This window comes from Microtus ochrogaster, unplaced genomic scaffold, assembly GCF_000317375.1.
Source record: "Microtus ochrogaster isolate Prairie Vole_2 unplaced genomic scaffold, MicOch1.0 UNK65, whole genome shotgun sequence".
Taxonomy (NCBI): Eukaryota; Metazoa; Chordata; class Mammalia; order Rodentia; family Cricetidae; genus Microtus; species Microtus ochrogaster.
The window spans coordinates 1,128,016-1,136,961 of NW_004949163.1; positions in this window are offsets into that span (position 1 = coordinate 1,128,016).

Here is an 8,946-nt window from a genome sequence, read left to right on the forward strand (position 1 = left end):
CAAACGGGGGAAAGGAACCAAATCTAGCAGCCACATGTGAGAACTGGAAGCAAGAGAGTGAGTGCACATTTTACAGCTGCATTTATAGTATAAGAGACCATTCCCAAGTGGGCTTGTATCTTAAAGGCTATTGGCTGAAGGAGATACCACAGCACCTCCCCCCTTTTGTTTAAATAAGACAGCTCCTAATGCAATATAAAACTATGTACACTAGGAACAGATATAAAATATAAAGTTAGAATTATAACCAGCATAAACACTATTAAGCAAGGAACATAGTCTAATGTTTTAACAAACCTTCTATCCTAAGGAGTGTAAGTCTTGTATTGGAAATGGCTTGGCTAGATCATAAGAGAACAGAAGCTACAACTATCTAATCTTTAACCCCATCAAAGGCCTGAGAAGGAAAACAATATTACTTGAGTAGGCAGGAAGTGTAATCAAGAAGCTTCCAAATTATACAATAGATGACAGAGACAAGTGGCTGCCTGAACAATCACCCAAAGTCTCATTTTCAATGTTGAAGCAACCAGCTTTGGCTAAGGCCTAGTGTAACTGACAGACCATTTTCAGAGGCAAATATTTTTTTTCAAAACCGTCTTACCCTGTCTCAGCAAGATTTGACAGATGATGACAGAAGTTACAAACTAATCCCACACTAGTTCAGAATAATGTATAATAAAGCGTTACTTATTTAGCGGAGATTCACAGATCACTGTCCTAGATCACAGTCCTCTGCATGAATGGGGAACAGGAACTAAGTCTAGCAGCCAGAAGTGAGAGCCAGAAACAAGAAAGCAAGCACACGTTTTACAGCTGCATTTATAGTATAAGAGATCCTGCCCAAGTGGGCTGGTACCTTAGAGACTATTGGCCAAAGGACCTCCCATAGCAGAGTATAATAAAGGGTTATTTATTTAGGGGTAGAATCGGGTTTCTTAATAGGCCCATAGTGGCTTCCTCAATCAAGAAATCTCTTTCCTTGCTCTCCGGCTCTGTTCTTCCCCTCATCTCAACCATCCAGTTCCCTCAAGGTCTCCTCCCCCTCCCCTTCTCCCTTTCTCCTCCCCTTCTGCCTTCCCTTCTTTCCCCTCCTTTCTACCCCTATCCCCATGCTCCCAATTTCTCAGATCTTGTTTATTTCCCCTTCCTAGGGGCATCTATGTATGTATCTTTTAGGGTTCTCCCTGTTACCCAGATTCTCTGGGGTCATGGGCTATAGGCTCGTTATCCTTTGTTTTACAGCTAGTATCCACTTATGAGTGAGTACATACCATGCCTGTCTTTTGGGTCTGGGTATCATCACTCAGGATAGTTTTTTTTTTCTGGTTGCATCCATTACAGAAAGCAGATGCAGAGATCCACAGCAGAGCATTGGGATGATCTCTCAAAGTCCAGTTGAAGAGTGGGAGGACTGAAAATACAAGCAAAGAGATCAAGACCATGATGAGAATACCCATAGAAACAGCTTACCTGAACTAACAGGAGCCTACCAACTCGGGCCTGACAGCAAGGGAACCAGCATAGGAACAAACTATGCCCTCTGAATATGGGTGACAGTTGTATGGGTGGAGTAGACTGTGGGCCACTGGCAGTAAGACCAGAATTTAGCCCTCCTGCTTGTACTGGCTTCTTGGATCCCATTCTCTTTGGAGGGATACCTTGCCCAGTCTAGATATAGTGAGGAGGGCCTTGGTCCTGCCTCAAAGCAATGTGCTGAACTTTGTTGACTCCCCATGGGAACCCTTACCTTCTCTAAGGATTGGATGGGGGATGAATTGGAGGGAAGGTGAAGGAGTGGAAGGATGGTAGGGAGTGGGAACTGGGATTGGTATGTAAAATGAGAAAAGATAGATTTTAAAATTAGCTAATTGTTAAAAAGATAATACTCCTCTAGAGGAGACTATATTTACTAAGGTTGAAAAAAAAGAAATGATCATAGACTCAAAAAAACAGCCACAGTTTCTGGATTGACAAAATCAGATGGTGAAAATTTTTATAAGGTGCCTAATACTTCATTGAAGACACTGTTAAACACCAACAAGCACCAAGGACTTTCCAGGAACCAGTACTTCACTTCCTAAACAAAAATAAGACTCAAGAAATTGTTACATAATAACCCATGCCTGAGTGCAGAAAGGAATACATTGTCTACAAAGTTTTACTAGCCACATTATTTTAGAGTTTGAGACAGAGTTTCCAATTATAATAGCTTCGTTATTTTAACAATATACAGTATAACTAACATAATAAACTTTTTATTTGGGGCTGGAGAGATGGCTCAGTGATTAAGAGCATTGCCTGCTCTTCCAAAGGTCCTGAGTTCAATTCCCAGCAACCACATGGTGGCTCACAACCATCTGTAAAGAGGTCTGGCGCCCTCTTCTGGCCTTCAGGCATACAGACAGAATATTGTATACATAATAAATAAATAAACTTTTTATTTATTTATTTATTAAAGATTTCTGTCTCTTCCCCGCCACCGCCTACCATTTCCCTCCCCCTCCCAACCAAGTCCCCCTCCCAATTCTCTCCCATATAGAAAAACAAATTTCACTTTATAAGAATCAATAAAAACTTTCACAAGTAAATAAATCAGGGAAGCAAGTGATCACTTTGAAAGGTCTTGGACAGCTGAAGGTTTCCTTGTGTTCGTAAACAATTACTAAATCCTACCCTCACAACATAGCTAGCTACCCAAACTATTGGATGACTCAAAGTATTGAACTACTTGAATCTGCTTTTCTATTAAATTCAATTGAGATGAAAAAAAAAAATAACCCATGCCTGAAAATCTACATACCAAAACTTCAAGACAGCTACTTTAAAGAAACTCAATGAACTTCAGGAAAACAAAGAAATAAACCAATAGAATAATGAACTAATTTAAACACAGTGATTTTTTTTAATCAAAGACAAAAACAAATTCTTTTTTGATTTTGTTGTTGTTGTTGTTTATGCACAGGCTGAGAAATTGCTCAAAATCTACTGAGTTCTGCCTCCTGAGTGCTAGGAGAATACATGTGAAATTACCACCACACCCAGACTATGAAGGTTCTTGAGCTGCTGAATTTATACTAACTGAAATTTAAAACATGATAGAAAATGTAAAATAGATCAAACAGGAAACAAAATGAGGAAGTTTTAAGACAGGCTACTTGAAAATACATGATGGGATGGGAAAGAAAAGTAAGAGAAGTGAAGAAAGCATATGGGATCTCTGATACAGCATGAAAAGAGCAAAATTTAGTCACAAAGGGAAGAGCAACAAGAATGCCAAATGGGTAGAAAGGTTATTCAAAAAGATAATGAGGTGGTAAAGAGAGAGATGGCTCAGTGTATTTGATGTTCTTACAGGGAACCTTGGTTTCTTTCCCAGCACCCACAAGGATGCTCACAAGTCTTTTAACTCCAGTTCCAGAGGATCCAATATTCTCTTCTGGCCTTTTCAGCATGGCACACTCATGGTGCCAAGATATACATACAGGCAAAACATCCATATATATAAAATAAAAACAAATATTTTTCTTTAAAAAAAGCCCCAGAGTGGTGGCATGCACCTTTAATCCTGGCACTCAGGAGGCAGAGGCAGGCAGATCCCTGGGAGTTCCGAGCTAACAAAAGATATCAAGAAGAGGAGGAGGGATTTTCAAGACAAACATACAACTAATCATAGAGAAAGATCAAAGCTCACCACTTAGGTTCAACTCAGCTGAATCTATCCCAAGATATTGTACATTCCAGTTACAAAGACAAATGGTTAAAAAAAAAAGTACTATCAATGAATAAGGAAAAATAACATTTAAAGGTACCCAGTTCACATAAGATCAGAGTTCTTGGCATATACTGCAGACAAGGAGAGAGTAGGCAAAGACTTTCACAGTACTAAATAACAATAACAAAAACAACAACAACAAAAACCTCATCAATTCAGAATACTAGTACCCAATGAAGCTATTCTCTACAAATAAAGGAAAAATAAAGTTTCCTAGACAGTAAAGGCCAAGCAAATTTAGGTTCATCAGACTTGTCCTCTATGAATTGTTAGAGACTACTTTAGACAAAAAATAATGAACAAGAAGAAATTATTAAGAGGAATAAAATTCACAAGTACAGATAACTATTCAAATTCAGAATATTCTAATGTAATAAACATGGTTTGAAAACTTTATATATTTACTATGAATGAAAAACAAAATAACAATAACTATATGAATATGTTAAGAGATTAGCAATAAGAATTAAAAATAAGGCCCAACTATATATTGTCTACAAAATGACAGTTTAATTGTAAAGACATAAATAAAAGCAAAGAGATACACAGAGATGGATCGTGCAGAAAATGGCAGGAGCATCTATCTATATTTCGGGCAATGAAGGCTTTAGACTAAGGAAAATTGTCAAGGATACTACACAATGGCAAAAGGATTGATTCTCTAATCCTTTATCCTTAATTTGCATACACCTAACAATGGACAGGATTCCAAAATACAAATGAGACAAACATTGATAAAATAACTATGAAAAAGAAACAAATCCACTATTCTCCTTGGAAACCTCAACACCCTTTACTAAGATAGACAGGGAAGGCAGAAAATAAAGTGCATAGCATAAATGAACTCCACTGTACCACCAGCCAATTCATCACAATTGATACCTGTATCTAGAAATAGATATATAGATATATAGATATATAGATATATAGATATATAGATATATAGATATATAGATATATAGATATATAGATATAGATATGTGTGTATGTATACATATATTCTACTGTTCATATACATATACATGTATATTTTATATGAGCTCAGATGAAGTATTCACTAAAGTGGACCACACTCTGGGCCATAAAACATACCTAAGATTTATTTATTAAGATTTAAACAGTGAGCTCACAGACTCTGGACTAACAGATAGAAAGCCATCATGGGACCGACCTAAGCCTGCTGCATGTGGGTGACAGTTGTGTAGCTTGGTCTGTTGTGGGGTCCCTAGTACTGGGACCAGGAACTGTCTCTGATACATTAGCTTACTTTTTGGAATATATTCCCTATTGTGAGATGCCTTGACCAGCCTTGATGCAAGGGGGAGGAATTTGGTCCTTACTCAACTTGTTATGCCGTGCTTTGTTGACTACCATGGAAGGCCTTACCCCCTCTGAATAGAGAAGGAAAAGGAGTGAATGGGGGCGGGAGGTGTAAAAGGAAGGTGGGGGAGGGAAGAGGATGAGAGGAGGGAGGGGAAACTGTGGTTGGTATGTAAAATAAATAAATTTAAACAGTGTATTTTGATCATATTCATCCGCCACTATCTCCCTTCAATTCCCCCTTATGTCACTACCCCCTTCACACACAACATCATGTCTTCCTTTCTTGCTATTAATAGTTTCTTGAGTCTAATTAGTGTTTCCCATATGTGTGTGGGCTACCAGCAGCCACATTACCCCAAAAAGTGTAACTCTCTCTCCCTCAACAGCCATCAACTGTCAATAGCACCTCCAATAGGAGTAGGGACGTGAGAATGCCTCTCCCAACCAGGATGGAGTTTTTAACTGGCTTGATCTTGTGCAGGTGGGCACAACTGGTGTGAGCTGATGCAGATGTGTGTGGTAGCCATGTCATGTCCAGAGCTCAGCTTTTCACAGCTCTCCTCATCTCCCAGCTCTTACCCTCTTTACACCCAGTCTTCCAAGATGTTCCTTGAGCCATAATTGGTAGAGATTGATAAACATGATTCATCCACAGATGATCACTCATGCTTCGTTCACAGTTGATTATACATGGAACTTTCATGGGAGCCTATACTTCAGAAAAAAAGAGAGAAAAAGCTTCTCTGACCAAATTTGAGAGCAACACAAATTGATGAGTATAGACATAATTATTTAGAAAACAGATTGATAGTGTGGTCATTTAACAACAATGGGTTCTCTTACAAGACCTATGACCTCCTTACTCATGAGCTTTTGACAAGGTCTAAAGTGACAAGCAGAAAATCTCTCCTAAGTCAAGCCTCATATTTAATCCAAAAGCAGTTAGTTAACCCCATAATCGTCATGCCACGTTTGGATGTAACCTGATTCAGTAATTGTAACATGGAGGGTCCTATTTGTTGTGGTTTCTGTCCCGTCCAGTACCCCACAGCCAGCAAGCCCCAAATAAAATCACACAGAGATCTCTATGAGTTATAAAGCTGATTGGCCCATTAGGTCAGGCTACTTATTAGCTCTTGTAGCTTATATTAACCCATTGTTCTTATCTATATTAGCCACATGGCTCAGTACCTTTTTCAGTGGGGCAGATTACATCCTGCTACTTCGGTGGTCTGGGCAGGAGTGGGAGGAATCAACTTCCTCCTTCCCAGAATTCTCCTGTTCTCATTGCATCATTTCTACTTCCTGTTTGGTTTTCCCGCCTATACTTCCTGCCTGGCCAATCAGCATTTATTTAAAACATAATTGACAGAATACAGACAATTCTCCCACAAGTAATATAATGAAAACACACAGAATAAAGAATATAGATAATAAAAATTTGAAGATTACACATTTTTAATTTCAAACGTGATCACTTCCAGTTGTGGTGGCACAAGCTTTAATTACAGCACTTGGATAGCAGAGGCAGGAAGATTTCCATGAGTTTAAAGCCATCTATAGCTATATAGAGAGATCTTGTCCCAACAAAAGTGATTATAAAGCTACAATGATCAGGATATTTCAATAATGACATAAGGATAGATATATAGATGGATGATACAAAGTAAAAAATTTTTTAAAAACTTAAAATTTTGATCAGTTGATTTTCAGCAAAGACTCACAAAACAATTCAAGGAAGAAATTATCTTTTATTAACAAATGGCACTAAGACAATTGAATATCCACATGTAGCAATCAATTTTTAAATGATGCCTCTTAAGGCTCAGAAAATAACTTGGAAGGAATCTAATTTGCCACTTAAAATATATTATGTATTTTGGTAGCATATACAAAGATGAATTATGTAGTAGAAGGTCTGAAAGCTCTTATAATGCTTCCTCTAAAAGTTCTATAGCTTTAGCTCTCATATTTAAATCTATATTCTTTTGGTGTATGGTAAGAATCTAAACTCACATTGTTGCATGACATGACCTCTCATTATGTACCAGGCAAACACCAACCACACTCAGTACTTACTGTAATAGAAAAGCCTCTCGACGTCAAGTGATGGTTGTCTAGGACAGTTCCTTCTTTTAGCTAAAATCAAACCACAGAACCTCAACCCAATATAATCAAATTTTCACCATAGCCCAGATTTTTCTGGCCAAACTCAGAAGAGTGTCAAGTAACCATAGTCTAGCCTAGATGTGGGTTCATCTTCCATTCTCTTGTTGCAAGGTGTCCTAATTAGGGTTTCTTTTTCTGTGATGAAACACGATGGACAAAAGCAAGTGGAGAAGAAAGGGTTTATTTGACTTACATTTCCATATCATAGTCTATCACTGAAAGAAGTCAGGACAGGAAATCAAGCAGGGCTAGATACAGAAACTGTTGCAGAGGTCATGGAGGGGTGCAGCTTACTGATTTGCTTCCCAGGGCTTGCTCAGTCTGTTTTTTATAGAACCCAGGACCACCAACCCAGGGATGATACCACCCACAAATATGCTGAGCACTCCCCCATCAATCCAGAATTAAAATGGCTTACAGCTGGATCTTACGTAGGCATTTTCTCAACTGAGGTTCCCCTTTCAGTAACTCTAGCTTGTGTCAAGTTGGCATTATACTAGCTAGTACACAGGGTAACTTGCTGGGCTATCTAATATGAACAGTGGTTTTACAGCACTCCTGGATATGGTCCAGCACCAAACCGTAATACAGGCTATTACCAGAAACAGAATAATTATTGGTTCTCATTACAGATCTCAAAGCCAGGAGCTTATATTTTGTTTTTGTTTTTGTTTTTTGTTTTGGTTTGGTTTGTTTTGGTTTTGGTTTTTCGAGACAGGGTTTCTCTGTGGCTTTGGAGCCTGTCCTGGAACTAGCTCTGTAGACCAGGCTGGTCTCGAACTCACAGAGATCCGCCTGCCTCTGCCTTCCGAGTGCTAGGATTAAAGGCGTGCGCCACCATCGCCTGGCAGGAGCTTATATTTTGAAACTTGAGTTTTATAATATAAATCATGTCCCAAAATCCAGCCGGATCTCTTTTAGAGAGCCAATTTGCTTTTCTCTCTGGATAGTCTCAGGCTACTACTCTATTTGTCCTATAGTGTTGGTGTAAGTACAATATGAAATATTTACAGTAGTACAGATTTTCTCCTGACTATCCAAGGGGAAATCAGGTGCTCTGTGAAAACCCATCGTAACAACTCTGGTTACTGAGTTACACTATTATCTATTATTGTTCTTCTTAGTATTATAGATCATGAATTTAGACTAGCTTGTTAGGTTTCCAGAGCAAAACAGTGCCATTTAGGACTTCTCCTAGTTGCAGAGAGAAACATGGAACCACTTTTTAGTTGTATTATTCTCAGTGAGGAAACTGTAATTCACAAAGCTTATATGAAGAGGGAATCAGTCTGTGCTCCTCGAAGTCAGGGTAGCATTCTCAAGAAAGCATGATCTACTGAGTGGATGACAGTTGTTAGTATCTCAAAAACTCTAACAACTATCTCCAAAAGCACAAAAGAAGTTAGCATGTAGTAGGCAAGGATAAGCCTGATGTCACTACAATAAGTAATGTCCTAATGAGGCAGACTGTATTGGGAGTAGAAGTACTATTTAATGCAACAAAAATCTGGTTTTGGGTCCCTGTAGTGAATGCTTGCAATATTATGTTTAGAGCATGGCATCCAACATCCTCTGGCTTGTTATTGAACAAGCAGGAGCCCACATCCACACATGTGCACATACACCATACACACTAATAATTTGGGGTTGCCACAACATCCATTTTTATTTTTTTTATT